We start from the raw sequence: 17,944 nt of genomic DNA, 5'->3' as shown, positions 1-17,944 counted from the left end.
TGTCGGAGAGCTCAGAAATCATGCAGAAATACTATATGCATTTATGATCCGATGTAATAATAATAACACCAAAACGATACAACGTGTCTAATTGATTTATTATTATAATTCGATCATGTCAGGTGAATCAAGATATAAAAGAATTTGCATAATTTTACATCATTAATATGGACACAGGTCCATACTATGCGTCTCGCGCTAATGAATTAAGTTATAATACGCTAAAGTATTATTGTAATCGAAGGTGATGGATTAAGCAGGGATGACAATAAACCCTAATTTTACATACTTACGAAGAAAGAGATTACTTCTCAATACTCGTAAGTATGGGAAAGATTACCTTATTAAATAAATGATGAGGTTACTCACCAAGGTCCACATAATGTCCGCTTCTACTGTCTCTTTCAAGGTGGCTCACTCATACTAGGCCAGGCGACAGCAATGTATTACACGAGGTACCTATTCTACTAGCAGTAGGAGTGATGCCCGGGAAGATCTACTCCATACCCAATAATATCGCGATCGGATAGTTAACTTACTCGAATCACGACTTAATTTCATTTTAACCACTATATGTAGTGGGCAATGCCTGGATAAATAGGGGATAGGTACCCTTACGGGATACCTTACCTGCCTGTCACATCTACTAAGTTTCATATCTGAGGAAATGCGCGTTACGACGAAGCACCGGCGAGCTCGAGATACCTATGCTAAGTAATTTTGGTGCGTTCGCGATGCATTATATATGCATCGCGCTCGATGCGTTGCTCGATGCGTTGCCTACGTCACGACCTTTGCGGAGTTAACACGTTCCCACCACTTACGTTCACGCTACCTATAGTTATGCTTCGAATAACTACTTACGTAGTTGGGCCATATCTCACCATATCATATGCCCCCCGTGGGGTTAACTCAATTGAGTAACAATCGAGGAAAGTCACGGTTATGACTTAAAAAAGCTATGGGAGATAGGCCTCAACTCCTCCCCCCTTCCCCTCCTATCCAGAAGCTAGACTGATGAGGCTATAGCTCACCCCTGCCCCCCGTTACTTGCTGCGATTGCAGACTATTTTGAGTTGACAAGAGAGGTCGAAAGATGGGTGGGGGCAGGCATTGTGGGAACAAGGGTCACCATATGATTCCTGCACCCCTCGATTACTTGATGTCAGTGAGCAAATTCGAAAATTTAGAACACAAACGAGCAATCGATCCAGGGGATACATTGGAAAGGTCAGTGACCCTAAACATATCCACTAGAGAGAGTAGTAGAGGTGGTGTGTTAACGTGTTGTTGTGGGGTGTATTTAGAATTTAAAGTTCAAAAAATTTTGTTGAAGACACCTAAAGTGTAGAATACTGTGACAGAATCTAACTATTTGTATTGTTTTTTACAACTTCAAAATGGGGTCAGTCAAAAGAGGAGCTTACTTAGCACGGTATCTCCTATTTTAAGTACATGAGTACAGCAGGTAGGTGCATCGGTAAGTACATATGAAACTGATGTGTAGGTCATTTTTTGAAAATTGTAATGAATTTTTTGTATGTTTTTTCTTTTTGTTGCAGGTTTTTTGGTTTTTCAGAAATCCGGGATCTTTTATTGTTAGACTATGCGTTTCAATTTTAGTATAATTTTTTATAGGAAGCTTCCTGCAACCTTATTAATTCATGTTTCTTTTATGTGTGTTTCAGATTCGAAGAATTCCAGAAATTGTTGAAAATGGTGAAAATCGAAAAAGAAAATGATACCAAGGGTCAGTGCTCATCGATATCATAAAAGGTAAGAGAATGGAAAATTTTTCATTATCCCTACTTTGATGCCAAAATTGTAGCTGTCTGTATTTTATACTATTTTCTCCTAATTGTATTTTGGTTTATAAACAGCAGACTGACCAAAGGTTGTTGACCTATTCACAAAGTGGCCTGCACGAAGGAGACGAAATCAACGGACAGTTGGACCAGTGTGCCTCCTCACCATTATTGAAAGGTAATTAGATAGTTTCGTACTGAGATAATTAATATTACTAAATACAACTAAATAAATAAGTAGGTACTTTAGAGTAGAATTAGTATAGAGAGAGGAAAAGAAAAGAAAGATAGAGATAAAAATAATATGTAAGATTTAGATTGATTTGAAGGAGAGAGGTTGTTAACGGTTCTCAAAAAAAAGAAAAAAAAATATTGAGGTAAATAGTTCAATTATTGAGAAAGAGAGAAAGAAAGATAGAGAAAGAATAATAATCATTCGAAAAAGAGAAAAGAAGTGAAAATAAAGAAGGGTCAAGAGACATTATATGAGAGAAAGATGAAGAAAGCGAGAAGTATTTATGCTAGGTTTACATTGTTGCCTATCTTATATTTATAAGGTACAATTGACACGTCAGTTTTTCATATAGAGTAGTTTTGCAGCTTATAGTTTAATATTAGTATTTATATTTTAAAATAGATAGGAATATGTTGATCGTCCGCATATAATTGATTCAAATGCTTTATTGCTTTTATGTTTCACGCTGGAGGAAATACATGGTTCATTGTGTCAATTTTCATCGGAGGAGGTAGATGGATCATTGTGCTACGTCTCACTGGAGTCAGTTCAGTCGCATGTAGCATTGCAGTCAATTGGTCAAAATGTCATGGCGCTATGGGAGTGAAAACATAAGGTAAGTTTTGTATATTTTAACATATTACATACTCGTCTTTTTTGGGGTATATAATTTTGGAAAGAGAAAATTATTCAAAAAAAAAAAATCTAATTTTGTTTGTTTTGGATGCTAAATGTATGAAGAGAAAAAGTAAACTTTTGAGATTTCAATGCAAAATCAAACTTGATCAAACTATAAAATTCGCTAGAGAGATTGATTTTTTGGGGTAAATTGGTTAGGAAGTATCGAAAGATTTTAGTAATTATTGGAGCTTTATTACTTGTTTTTCTGATGAGTGGCTTTTAGTCTCTAGAGACTAAAACCATTACTGTTTTTCTGGACTGGCATATTTCTTGTTTTGGCTGTAATTTGTATCTAAAAAGAAAAGACTTGATTATCTTGCCGTATAGCGATGGTATAATTGTAGTCAAAAAACACAAGTACAAAACAAAACGTAATATTTCAAAAAATAATAAAGATCAATAAATTAGCCGATATCTGTAAGGTAAATACGTTGATATTTAAAGGGACAATCAATATATCACTAAACGTCTATAAATAAATAAATTATAACACTAATTATCCTACAAAATTCACGATTATCGTCATAAGTACAAAATTAAATAATTGAGAAAAAATGACAGGGGTACAAAATACTAAATTTTTGCACAAAATAACTTAGTTATTTTAAAGTAAATTATTCCTAATGGTTTCTAGATACGAGAGAATAATCAAACAATGTCTTTTTCGAAAATAAACTAAAGATGATACGAAATTTAAAAAAAATAATACGGATAGGGTATTAAATTCCATCATAAACGACATAGGGAGTATATTGTGAAAGCACGAAAGGGAAACATAAAATGAAGGGTTCGTTTTCGTCGATTTTCATAAGTTATCATTTTTTCACTGGTAGCCAGCGTCTTCAGGATGTTCGTCATCGGATTTTTCGTTTTCTGAACCATATTCTACCGCTGTTTCAGCATAAAATTGCGCGTATCGTTCTTTATCTTCCTCTTTTACTGCTTCATCGAGAAATCGATCGTTATTGGATTCTGTATCGACGTTTTCGCATTTTACAAATGCAATATCTTCGAAGTATGGGAAGGGATTTGTGGTATCGCTGGGTGAATGTTGGTTCGTATGTGAAGTCGAAGGTGTTTCTGGCTGTAGAGCTGGGAATTCGGCTTTGTGCGATGGTGACGTTATCGCTAACTTTGCAATCTTCGCTTGAACTTGTTTTTCTTCAGATTTTCGCTTATCAGCCAGTTTTTTCTCTGTAAGCTGTAGATGCGCTTTTTGATTTGAAAATTTTGCAGCGTTTCTTCGTTTAATTTTGTCAGACGTAGACGTAGAACTACGTTCTGTATTTTTAGGTTCGAAATTATCCGTCGTATCCATATCCTCGATCGATGAAGTCGTAGACTTAGAGCTTGAATTATTGATTGTCGCTTCGGAGTGTTCGGAATCGTTCGTCGATGTAGGACTTTGTTCGGTAATCATCTGTTCAATCGTCTCTGTTGTGACCGTAGACGTAGAACTCGGTTTTGGATTATTTTCGACAGATTCTGACGATGATGGAATTGGGGAAGTATTATTCGGCGTTTCAGTAGTTTCTTCGGTTGCAGATCCATGTTGAAATTTAGAATTCAATACTTGATCTTTATCGGACAATGTTTGCGATGACGAAACCGTAGACGTAGAACTCGTTTCGTTGGTTTTTTCTTCGTTAGACAATGGGGGTTGGGATTGTGAATTGCGGAATTCTTCTACTATCGCTTGAATCGTCTGCTCCTGGGTTTCCATTGGCGTATCTTTCACCTTCATTTTTAATTCGGGAATAAAACGGTTCTTTAGGGTTCCAAATATTGGGGTATATTCTGAATTATCGTAGTAAGGTCCCATCTCATCGAAGTGGGCTTGACGTGAGTGTAGCTCGGAGAAATGATCGTCTATTCGGATCACGAGACCATTAAAATTTTCTATCCAATGACGATCAAGAGCAGCACGAATACGGTGGAAAGTTGCTCGATCAAACGACGGGTGGGGGATGAGAGGGACGATGATTGCTTCTCGCACCTTCAATTTGTTCAAGACGCTTCCTAATAATCGTAGGGTCTCCTTGAATTCCTCCTCCGGCGTTCTCTGTAAAATATTAGCGTGACCGATGCTTATCATTATACGTCTTGGTAGGATTGTCCAAGAATCTAAGTATTCCATCAGGTCCTCGAGCAACAGGTCCCTTCGGTATAGGTCGCGATCCAGTATACCGGCGAACGGTCGATTAATTTCTAGAATTCTGGCTAGCGCTTCAACATGCCCATCTCCGACCATCAGTATATCAAAAGTGAAGTATACGCTTCGGTAAATTTTTGGCTCGTGCTCGTATCCCGCTGCGGTGAAATACTTGGGGTAGGAATTAAGGGGGTAAAAGGGCTGGATTTCATTGGAGCTGGTATGCCATCTCAGCCAATATCTACGGTGGTGACTCGCTTTGTTGGCGCTCGTACCCTTAAGCTGTTCAAGCGGTAGAGATCGTTCTTCGGCTTGAGTGTGTTTTAAGATTGAAGGTCCTTTTTTGGGAAATCTCGGTTCACTTGATGACCGGTGTACGTTTGGTTGGTTGTACGTAGCTGAGTTGTTCGTGGTCATAGCACCTGAGCGACGATGGTTTATATGATTTCGTATATCAAACGTAGGGTTGCCGGTATGTTGGTTCCTAAACGATATCGTTCTAGAACGATTATCGATATCCATGATGATCGGAGCTGGTGGAAAAATGCTTGATTGGACCATAAATGGTCTTCCATCTGTAGTATATTCAACGTGGAACGTAGAGGCCGTGCGTATCGGGAAGTACGTCGGATTTCGCGGTGCCGGAAAATAGTTACCATTTACAGGTACGAAGTCGTTTGTTAGGTTGGAACGGGGTTTGTATAGTGTCGCTGGGTTTCGCTCTTGATAAGGTTCAGCCACGTCACCTCGGTGCTGTAGCACTAATTTATATCGTGCCTTAATTTCTTTATTTTCGACCGCTAATAACGCCATGCGATGTTTGAAAATCGCCATCTCGTCTTCTCGCTTGCGTGTCTCGTAGTCTTCGAGTTTAGGATTCGAGGATGAGGAAGGGCTTCTTTTTACTTGGGCCACATCGCCCATGGACAACTTCTTAACGCAGCGGGGATGTGCGCAGGGAGTCACTGTTTGATTTCGCTTATTTCTTTCCGTTCTCCCTCTCATCATAGCTGCTAGGCAGCGTTGATGATAGAGGTGCTGGCATTGCGAAATGTAAGTCGCGTTTTCTTCATTAAACGGTACTACTGTCAAATGGCAGTAGTCACATCTTTCTGCAGCCATAGTGCCGGAAAAAACCTGTATTTGTCAGAAAATGAAAAAGAAATTTTTTAAAAATGATGAACTCTAGAGTGTCTATTTTATATCTATAGGGTAATTTGTATATAAAGGAATATTCGAAGAAAAGTTCATACCTCTTTTCGTCGCTATATTACGTCGGTAATTTTCATAGAGTTACATTCAATATTATAAAATCGTACAATATTCAAAGCTACTAAATTCGAAAGGAACACTCTTTTAGAACGGTTATCAGTGAATGTGTTTTGAAAAATTTTGAAATGAGATTTTGTTTATGTTTTTTGGTTTGGTAGGATTGTGTAGTATAACCAATCCGTGCGCGCGTTTAGCCTACTAACTGTAACCGAAACGTAACGAGTTGCTCATGCAACAAGTATCTGTGCATCAACAGCTGATTAGTTTTGGTTGGAAAAATGCCGAATTCGAATTTTTTACATTAATCATGGCCGAAAGTATTATTTTTGCTGTTTGTAGTGTTGTTACTATTTTATTTTTTGTGTAGCCGAATGAATGATTGTGTACGAACTTTAATAATATTACGCAGAGATGTTACAGTATACTTGTGTTTTGTATGTGTTAACGAAATAATACTAGGAGTCAGTGATAATCTCGTCTATATTTTTAAGTATCACGAGGGAAAGATACACAAACGTAACAACAATAGAAAAAATGTCATGTGTAAGTAAAGTAGTATCACATATTGTAACATGCCTAAATTAAATCACAATCGAATAAAGGTATTCTTTTACGTAACTAAATTTACACAGTCGTTCTGTATACCATTTTTGTTATTCATTTCTTATGCTCTATGGCTAAATACAAAAAAATTTACAAAACTAAAACAAAATGCAAGAAACAAAAAAAAATATAAGAAAAGGCATGGCTTAGTTCTATAACATGAACACAGAATGTATGGTTGAATCGATATACAGCGTCAAGTTCACAATACGAGAGAAAATACAGGAAGTCATATGATGCGTGTGATGAGTTTTTTACTTCGACACTTTCGATTCTCATTCTTTTCGAAACTGGTAGCTTTCATTGTTATTGTGCCGGATTTTCTGCTTCGACAGGTGGTTCGTACGGCCTTACGTTTGCTGCCGCAGCCGGAGGCATCCCCAGCGAAATTAGGAACAAGATTATGTGCTGGCGCTCCTGCCAGGTAGCATATAAAACGCCATCATTGACGGTATGGATACGGTAATACCTTATGCGTAAGACGTGCTCGTCTCGTGCAAGACGCTGTACCGCGATGCCTGCAAACGTCAGGAGTGGAGGAGTGTCGTTATTCAAACCGGCGGCTACCATTTCCGGGTCCTCAAGTAAAGGTTCTTGATGTTGGATTACCTGGACGTTGTTGTGCGCCAGGTTAAGGAGCAAATCCGCGGCCTGGTGCACATCCATGATCATCCCGTTTTCTCCAATGTCGCCTTCCATATCTTGTGCTAAGTTGTTCTGGTCATTCGGTAGGAAATTCGGTGGTAGAGGATCGAGTGGCGGCATTCTGGTTGTGTGTGGTGTAATCGAGTACTTGCAGGCAAATTTTTCGTATCACGTTAACCGCACTTGTCGCGAATGTTTATTACAAAGAAAATGATCCGCACTCTATATCGCGAATGTATATGTTAACGAAAAAATCCGCAGTCTAGATTGCGAATTCGACTTTTAATGTCGGTTCTAGTACCGGTGTTACGCACATGAATTGAAAGTAAGAAGAATCAACGCGAAAAAATTGGCTAATTGTAAGCGAGGCTTTCTAACACGAATTGGCTTAGACCAATGTACGACTATTACTGAGCTGAGAATATGAGAAGTCGACAACAAAATCACGACAAAGTCGAGACAAGAAGTCGCTTGATAAAAAAGAAAAAAAAATAAAATATCAAAAGATAGGTCCTTATCGCGAATTTCCTAGAATCGTATCCGTTCGGCTGGAGACGATCAAACGGGGGTGACGTAATTTTGGTACAATAATATTTTATTGCTTTGTTCGATGTTTTAACGATCGCCAAATTACTGCCTAGTTAACAATGTGTAATTTTTTGAATGTGCAGGTGTTTGATTTTTGGGGAAGAAAAATGCTTGTCGAAGATTTATGGTCATCCATCAAACAGTGGTCAAGTTTTCAGTGATGATATTGGCGACATAGATCGCAACATTTTCGACGTGGGATCAACCGGTTTTTTCGTGAGTAGATTTTTGAGTATTATTTTTATCATGGATTATGAATATTTTAATTGATTTTTTCAATCCTACAGGGTGTCCAGAAATTATGGTTACAATCGATAAGGAGGAGAAAAAGAAATTCGGCTGATATAAAGAGCGGTCATCATTCTAGAATTTTGAGTTCGTGGGATAGGTTCGGAATGATTGGTACGAATGTATTCGTGGTTGCCGAAAAACAGTGATAGGTGGGTTGTAATTTTTGTTAACATTATATGATTATTTCTATTTTATTTCGATCATTTTTGTAATCTCTTTACTTATTTCAGGTACGATGTTGAAAGTCGACTCGCGAAAAGGAATGACCTAAATCAATCGTACTTTCAAGATTTATTTGAGGCTACGGGAGCTTCCCATTATCCTAGAATTTTGGGAAAGTGAAATGGAATTGACGACTAGGAATGTGTTTTGTAACCATCATCGGGGGAAATTCTTGAATAACAAACAAGTGAGCTATAAATTTGGATTTTACGTGTGAATACTATTCCTATCTATTTTTCGAATGGTGTGTAATTTTGTACAGGTTTTCAGAATTTGAAATTTCGACGATATTTTGGGAAGCTGTGTTGATTTGAAATTCCTTATCTTATGGTCATTAACGTACTGCAAATTTTGGCGAAAACGTGTGATGTTGAACCGGATCTAGATCCTAATTTGTAGATTCATTCATCGTGTACAAGGAATAAAATACTTCAGCGATGTATTTTATCGTTCCTGAATGCTACTTCTAATACAGGTAAGAAGTATTCAAATGATTTTTAAGTAAATGTTTTGTGTATTAAAATTCTTTGGTACTTCTTAGATTTTTTGAAAAAATATATGATCGTTTTGAGTGCACAAAAGGAGCGACGTGGGACCGAAGAATTTAGCAACCGGATTCATGCTTCAATATTGGGTGAGAGTTGATTAATTTATTTATTTAGACGCTGTTAATTTGGATTATGATCGAGAAGAATTTTTTGAAGAAATGTGGACACGGATAATGTGTATTCGAATCGAAGAAAATGAAGATTTCAAATTTCACGACGTGATACAGCTTGGGATAATGGTGACGGGTAACAAACGAAGGCTACATGTGTTTTTGAAGTATCCAGCGTTTATTATCCGTAGCTGTTATTTCCTCACACATTCGCCAAATATGGGACTTGAATTGAGAAATGATGGTAACGGGTAATGAGCGATGGGTACGTATGGTTGTAAGTATCCAACGCTCCTTATCTGTAGCTATTGTTGTTTAAAACTTCGCCAAAATATGGGTCTCACTTTATTTTCTTGTTTCTCATAATTTTACTTTAATAAATTTTATTATGGGGTAGTGGTTATGAGTAAGGAGTATTGGCTACCTATGATGAAGGAGTATCCAGTACTCCTTATCCGTAGCTAATATTCCTTCAGGATCTTCCAAATATGGTATGCGGATTTTGCTTAGCCGAAAATCAGAAACTTCCGAAGATTTATCGTGCTATTTCTCTGACTTGCGGTCATTCTAGCGGATATCGTCCAGTGGTAAAGAATGACGTACACTTATGTTTACGTGTGTACAGCATTCTTTACTGTTTGTCGCTATTTTGCACAATCAATGATCAGAAAAGTTATGAAATGCTTTCGTCTAGGTATTAGTTGGGGGTATTGGAGGTAAGAAAATGGTAGTTGCATATTTTGAAAGCAACTCGCATTTTCTTCCCTTTAATAAATCTCAAGGGAACCAAAGTACCAACGGGATCACGAATTTTTAGAAAATTGATTATCGCGACAAATGGCAAAGAAGGTGAAGACCCAGTTTTATGTCGATAAACTGCCGCTGTTTCTTCCCCAGTAATTCTGCGAACTGATGGAAGTGGAATTTTGAAAAATGACCTATAATTTGTTTGAAGCAACGAGGGACAAAGATGATCCACTGAGTCAGTGGGTGCTCTCTGTCCTTCGTAGTTTTGGATAAATATTCTGCTTGAATTTCATCGTGAACAGGAATCATTAAAAAAAAATGAAGTTTTCTGACCTGAATATTGTAATGAGAAAAGAAGACGAAGTTCGCCTAATTTGTGAAGTCCTAATTGTTAAGCTCTGTAGTCATTACCGTAAGATGTCGTATTTTTATCTATTTTCTAAGAATATTTTAGGCAAATTAGTTTTATTGTGAAATAATCGGGGGTGTTTGTGTAAGAAAACGGTAGCCACGTGTTTTACGAAGTCGCTACTGGTTTCTTATTCAACGCACACTCCTGATTGATATCAACGATTTTACAATTTCTAATATAATGCTTTCGAGGGTGCTTGCTGGAAGGAAAGTGGTAGTCGCGTGTTTGTGAGTCGCCACCACTTTCTTATTTAGCAAATACTTCTAAGAAATGTCAACTATTTTGAAATTTTTGCGTGGAAAGAAGAAAGAAGAAAATTGAAATTTTCAACAGGATAATTAATTTTGTTTTACGTGAAATGAATTATGGTAATGATTTAAGCTTGAATTAGGTCGTGGTCTTTTAATAATTTCCGTCGATTTTGCAGTGAAATACTCAGAGAAGTGGGGATAGTTCCTTTCGCTTCGAGAATATGCTTCATTATGTTTGTTATTTTCCTGAATAAGATTTTGGGATGAACGCTATGGTAATTTTTGTAAATGAAAAAAAAAATTTGTACATGAAGAGTGATTTGCGTCTAATCATATTTTAATTTATGTAAACTTGAACTGAATGAAATGGATTCCTTAGAGACATTTCATGCAGTAAAAAAAATTTACCACCAATGAGTCGTAGAACTTATTGGGTGCTTTTTGAATTAGTTTATGGGGGAAAATGAAGCATATGTTTGCAGGGTATGGTTACATTATTATCGCATTTCTTGTATTTTTTGGGACTAATTTTGTCACTTGTTGAGTGATAATGAAGTCAGAAAAGAACCACGTATTTTTTATCCTTAACGGAGATGCGAGAGCCGTATGAAGAGGGTCTATATTTTTACCTATGCAGGTAAATAATCGTATAGGAATGGGTTGTAATAACAACACAGGTATAAAAAGGTGAACGACCGACCGTGGTGTAGTGTGTCAAGGTGAGCGTGGAAGTGTTTGTTTGTACCGCGTAATAAAGCGAGGTATGAACGGTTTCTTTTTACTGTATCTTTTTATACAGGGAATGATGGGGGTATAACGATACGTGAATTCTATAATTATTATAATTCTAAAGGATATAATTATTAACTAAAATTAGTACCCAACACCTAAGTTTCATTAACTACTACTTGTCATCCTGGGGTCGTATTATTGGTTGCTGGAGTGGAGCCTTTTTCTGGTGTTTTTCTTTTCTTTTGTGTACGGTCCACTCTCTGCCTCCATTTTCAAAATTTCTAATGCGTCCGCGAGTTGATGTAACTGTTCTAGGGTGCCTAGGGTAGTATTGACGGGAGGAGTAGTGGGAGGGGTGTCAAAAACTGAAGCTCGTGCCCCTGAATATCGCATGGTTGATTGTTTTCTGAAAAAATAATTCTTGCGACGTATCGCACGTTGTTCGTGAGCTATTTTGCAATTATTAATTTTATTTCTCATAAAAGTATCTAGTAAGTAATTAGGTACTTTAGTATATGAATTATAGCGATAGGGGAAAGTTTTGAACTCATAACTTTTACTATTATTAACCGATTTTTTCGTGCAATTAGGCTCGATATCGATATTTTCAAATGAGGATGGTAGATCTAGTTCCCATATTCCTTCTTGAAAATTTTTTATAGTGAAAAAGTCTTGGTCTGTTTCCATACTTTGTATCATTTCAAAAATACTTAGTTCGGCTTCCTCAACTGTTGCTATGGTTTCATTCAAGTTTTCGATCTGTAAGTTGGTTTTAGCTGAACATAGAGTTGGCTTAAACATCCCTTCTGTGGAAATAAAGCAAATTTCCATGGGATGTTCGGGATCAAAATTACAAATTAATTTTCTTTCATGCAAATTGAGCGATATTTTCCAATAATCCATAGAGAGTCTACCCATAATAAATACTTTTTCCGCGGAATCGATTATATAAAATGGGATATTTATTTCTCGATTTCCCAACGTCAATCGTATTTCTACAGCAAACTTCCTTCCTCTTTCAACTTCGTAGGCTGACCGTTCATTAGAATGAACGACTTTTACACCCTAGCAAGTAAAAATTTGATCAAATTTAATTTTTACCATAAGCAAACTTCCTTCCTCTTTCAACTTCGTAGGCTGACCGTTCATTAGAATGAACGACTTTTACTGCATATGAAAGCTTCTGTTAGAAATTCATTCATTCAACCTTTCGTATTCCTGCCTACTCTAATGTGTTTTTTTTGAGGAGAGAAGAACTGAGACATTTATATTTAGTTATGTGTCCAATTTATACATACTCTGAGAGAAGCGTAATCAAATTAACCACCTCCAACCTCCACGTTATGAAAAATTGAAATCAATGAACAATAACTCATGATTAAATATTCTTCGAAGTAAAAAATTGATTCAAAATTCAAATTGAAATTGAAACTAAAATCTACTAATTCATTAATTATTTCTACCTATTATTAATAAGTACAGGTAATTTCTATGAAACTTCACCAAGTTTAACGACAGGGTCGGCCGCAGTGATGTGATCACAAGTTGACATTTTCCAACTTTTAAAACGTTTTTTTTTTCCTATTTTGATGATTGTCTTGATTTTTGACAGAAAATTTTTTTTCCAGGCTAACGAAACGAATGGAAACTGAATCACAAGAAGTAAAATTTTTATACTTAGGTGAAGTTAAATTGGAGTTTTTCCGAAGAGCTTATTTCTCAATAAGTACTTGCGAATAAAGAATGATGAAAGTTGAACTTTTGAACTTTAAGAAAAAATATCTTGAGAACTATAGCTTCCTAAAAAAAATGTAATGAAGTGATAATATAAAAGTTTACGCCCAACAATTCTGCTTCTCTCCACTTTCAGGCTGAAATGCTCGATTAGCTGTGAAAATCAGTTTCCATTGTCAAAAACGATTTTAAAAATGGGAACAAATTTTCAACCATCAAGAAATAATTTACTACGAAAAGTCTACTACGTAAGTGATGAAATTTAATAATTTTTCGAGTGCCTTACAGGCAATTTCGTGAGAGTTTTGGAAAAAAAATCCGAGTTTGCGTATCACTGATAAGGTTCTGGTCTGCCTGGAAATAGCTCTGTCAGAGTTCAACGGGTACCCAGATTTCCGGGTTTCCGGGTTCAACCCGGAAAGCAACCTGGTTACCCGGGTACGGAACCGGGTAGTGAAAAATAATGAAAAATGCGTCGTTGCCACACCAAAGTAATGAAAAAAGTTCATATTTATACATATAGCGATCCTACCGATATAAAGATGAAATATCCACAATATTTTCGAAGATCAAGCATTGATTTAAATCAACGAATCAAGTAAGTAAGTTTTTTTCATTTTTTTTTGAACACATAGGGGTAACTTACATTGTAATTCGTAGTTGAAATTTAAGTAAAATTGAGTACTCAGAATTTGTGAAAACTATGAAGAAACATTGCTAAAATTTATTGAAATGGCAAACAAAATTGATAACAAGAACATTCTTAGCGAAGATAACTCTCCGATATCTTTACAGAAATTATAACAAAACTTCAGCAATTCACTGAGTGCAAGAGTTTTTTTGCTTTTTGCTAACTCAGGTGACTGGTTGCTTTTAAATATTTTTCTGCTTCTAATTTTCAAGTTTCAACAAACCTCCCATATACATACTTGTTATAAATATTACTTCTTTACTGTTTAGTTTTAACCTAAAGAAAATGGCTCGGCATGTGCACCTGAAGACTATTTTCAATTTGTCAATTTTCTCATTTTATTTTATACTTAGGTAACTTGAAAGATATTAGATTTCTCAACACAAATCCAGAATAAAATTGAGCCACCTACGAAATAAAGAGTACTTAACGTCGTTTTTTACAGGAAGCAAGTTTATTTAGATATTTTATTTTATTAATTTAAATACAACAGTGAAAATTTCATTTCTTTTGTTGCTAAACACGGAGAAAAGGATGTGACAAATCTAATTAAATCCAAAGACAAATGTCCGAATCTGATTAGGTCTGATGTGGTCTGATCCAATTACATCTCCCCTAAAGGAAACGCCTTCTAGAAAATTTCCAAATTATTGAAGCAAGCTCAAGTTCCAAGTGATTAATTTTACCCTACATAGCTTTTGCTGAGTAAAAATGGATTTAAAATTCAATTAGAAATTGATTAAAATTTATCTACGATTTACCAAGCGAAATTTCGTTTAATTTCACATAGAAATCATGATTTACCTAGGCACTAAAATTTATTCTTCGGGGAAACTTATTTACTATTAAATTTGAAATACAAATCAGAATTCATTGCATTAGCTTATTAAGTTATTAGATTCATTTTGAATACAAATCGAAATCAGCTGATCACTTAAAAATTATCTGTTGAAGATTTTGAATTTGAAATTAAAATTTGCAGAAAATCAGCTGAAAATAGAATTTGTCTCATGTTATAGGCGACCTTAGCAAGTAAAAATTTGATCAAGTTCAAATTTTATGATAAGCAAACTCTCTTTCCTCTTTCAACTTCGTAGGCCTGCAGCTGTTCATTATAATGAGCTACTTTCACTGCATGTGAATTGTGAAAGCTTCTGTTAGAAATTCAGTCATTCAACCTGTCTTATCTCTACTCTAATGAGTTTTTCGAGGAGAGAAAAGCTGAGACAATTGTATTTAACCATGAGTCTAATTGACATGCGATGTCCAGGAAAAAATGTCATCATTTTCATGAGTCCAATTTACACATACATTCATATGGACCACTCTTATGTACTGGAGCGAAGCGAAATTAGTAATTAAATTTTCCACCTCCTCCTCCTCCACGTTATGAAAATTTGAAATCAATGAACTATTCTTCAAAGTAGAAAATTGATTCAAATAGAAATTGAAACTAAAATCTACTAATTCATGCATTATAATAATGACAAAAGCCTAAATTTCACTGACAAATTTGGCTGAGTGCGAGACACAGCGGGATTTCTGAGTGACTGCGGATACCCTTTCCCACGATCTTACGAGTATGCGCAACCGGTATGGATTGGTTATCTTTAATTATTTTCACCAATTGAAGCGTAGAAGCATCCGCCAATTTTAGTACAGGTAATTTCCATCAAACTTCACCAAGTCTAACAACAGGGTCGGCCGCAGAGACGTGATCACAAGTTGACATTTTCCAAATTTTAAAACGATTTTTCTATTTTGATGGTTGCCTTGATTTTTGACAGTAAAAGTTATTTTCCAGGCTAATGAAACATATTACAAAAAAATGAATGAAAGCTCAATAATTATAGGGTGTGAAATTTTTATAGGTGAAGTCAAATTGGGTTTTCTCCGGAGAGCTTATTTTTCAATATTATTTGCGAATAAAGATGAAACTTGAACTTTTGAACTTTAAGCAAAACCATCTCGAGAATGAATCAAGTATGCTTTCTAGAAAAAATTAACTGACTCCTCTCATACATATAGAATTTCACGCCCAACAATTCTATTTCTCTCCACTTTCTGGCTAAAATGCTCGATTAGCTCAGAAAATCTGTTTCTATTGTCAGAAATGATTTAAAAAATGGGAACAAATTTTCAACCAAAAAATAATTTTACGAAAAAGTCTCTACGTAGGTAAGTGATGAAATTTTATCATTTTTTCAAGTGCCTTACAGGCAATTTCAAGTGTGTCCAAGAGAAAAATCCAAATTTTCGTATCACTGATAAGGATCTGGCTTGCCTGGAAATGGAGAACTTGCATCTGTGTGCAGCGAAACTTCCGTGCTCTGAAAAAATGCAATAAAGTTGTAATTTACCAAGTAAACATTTGATTCAATTTAAAATTGAAAAAGAAAATCAAAAAAATTTATTTTTGATTTGAAATTGGAACTGAAATTTCTTTTAAAAAATCGACGGTTCTAATTAAAAAATGAATGAACAAAGTAGAGAACAAAATTTCCTATCAATGAAACGTGATTTTTAAGAGCTTTATATTTTTGAGAATTCATATTTCAAGAAAAAATTAATATAGGCTCCACTCCACTGATCAGAGAATCTCTCAAGGCATCCGTCTCTATAAGTACGAGTAATTTAAACAGAGCCGCCATTTTTGTAAAGAACATGGTCTGAAGTCACCATAACACAAATTTTAGCAGCCCAAGTTTAATTTTGGAAAATTTCTGAAAATCGAAAATTGGCCATATTCAGCGATGTAAGCATGTTTTTTTTCAATATTTTCAAACACATGAGTAACTTTTGAATAAATCGCAAAAAAATGGCCAAAAATCATAATCGAATGCAGTGGAGAGACCTTCATTTTGAGTTGAAAGCCACTCAGAAATTTTTTTGGCTCCAGATGTGGATCCTCAAAGAGAGGGCATTTTTGAAAAAATCGTTTTTTTTTCAACTCTAACTTCTACCCCATCTGTTTTAGGAAAACTGGCCCAGTTCTAAAAGATAGTCTTGGGGATTCAAAGTCGACCTGAGCTACATATTGTCATAAAAATCGAAGACTACTTTCAGGGTTCTACTAAGCAGTTGAAGATTTGCAAATCGCAATTATTTTCGGGTAAATTAGTGTTTTGAAAATTTTTTCTTATTGAATATCTGACATTTATTTTGGCAACATGTCGAAAGATATTGTTTCTGAAACCGGGAAAATATCTAGCAACGCAATGGTGCCAATTTTTTGGTCATTGTTGCCAATTTCCAAAAAAAACGAGAGAAATTATCAAGTTTTTGGCTATTTTTCTCTATATTTTTCAAAATTGACAAAATAACCAACAAATTGGCACTACTGTTGTTCCAAAATATTTTACCCGGTTTCGAAAATGATATCATTCCATGTTTTGGTATCTTTTAATGTGAAATATTGAAGAAGAAAAATTTCCAAAACACCAATTTATTACCAAAAAATACGCCATTTGCGAAGTTTCGATCACTCAGCAGAATCCTGAAAGTTGTCCTGAATTTTTATGGCAATTGCCTAGGTTGATGTAGAAGCTCTAATACTATCTTTTGGAACTGGATCATTTTTCTCAAAACAGGTTAGGTAGGGATTGGAACAGAAAACTAGCGGTTTTTTAGAAAATTTAACCTATTTTAGACCCCATATTTCTATTCTAGGGAAAGGTACCACCAAAGTTGAAAATTTTTCTGAGTGATTTTCAACTCAAAATAAAGGTTTCTATTAAATTTGGTCAAAATCCCATTACAATACTTACATTTTGAAAATATAAATCACCAAAAATGATCAATTTTTCAGACTACAGTTTCAGTTTCTAATCATTTTTTGAGCAGGATACTCAATTGACAGAGAAAAATGGATATGAAAACAAATTGGTTTGGTATTTTCCCAGTGATAAGCATGAAAAATCCTTTCTTCTTGCTTTATTCGTGCCTAATTTATGTTATGGTGTTGTTTTTTTGACGTTTATTGATCATTTGTTAGATATTAATTAATCATGAGTGAAATAAATCCGTCGGCTCCCGATGACGAGTTGATGATGATTTGTACCTACACCACCAGACTTACGAGATTTCGCTCAGAATTTAAAAGACTAATCTTTACCAAAAAAGTCGAAGAAACAATATCAACTAGTGTATTATACGAGTACATTTTTGAAGTGGCAATCAGAACATCAAGTTAATGAATCTTTATTTAGTGAAATTGTGGTCTTAG

The 17,944-nt window shown here is 35.4% G+C and overlaps 1 protein-coding gene and 1 long non-coding RNA gene across 8 annotated transcripts in view; one reads left to right on the top strand and one right to left on the bottom strand.

Moving 5' to 3' along the window:
* Positions 1 to 17,944, bottom strand: part of LOC135843515 (potassium voltage-gated channel protein Shaw-like) — a 761,198-nt gene that overhangs the window by 10,194 nt on the left and 733,060 nt on the right. The window lies entirely within an intron of this gene.
* LOC135843092 (uncharacterized) lies at positions 8,083 to 9,396 on the top strand. 2 transcript variants are annotated; one of them, XR_010558237.1, is made up of 5 exons: positions 8,083 to 8,197; positions 8,269 to 8,421; positions 8,503 to 8,681; positions 8,757 to 8,969; positions 9,036 to 9,396. It is a non-coding gene; the product is annotated as an uncharacterized LOC135843092 (long non-coding RNA). The 2 variants fall into 2 exon arrangements; XR_010558236.1 differs by having other exon boundaries at positions 8,503 to 8,969.

The sequence above is a fragment of the Planococcus citri genome, chromosome 4, assembly GCF_950023065.1.
Source record: "Planococcus citri chromosome 4, ihPlaCitr1.1, whole genome shotgun sequence".
NCBI lineage: Eukaryota > Metazoa > Arthropoda > Insecta > Hemiptera > Pseudococcidae > Planococcus > Planococcus citri.
This window is presented reverse-complemented; position numbering and strand designations above follow the sequence as displayed.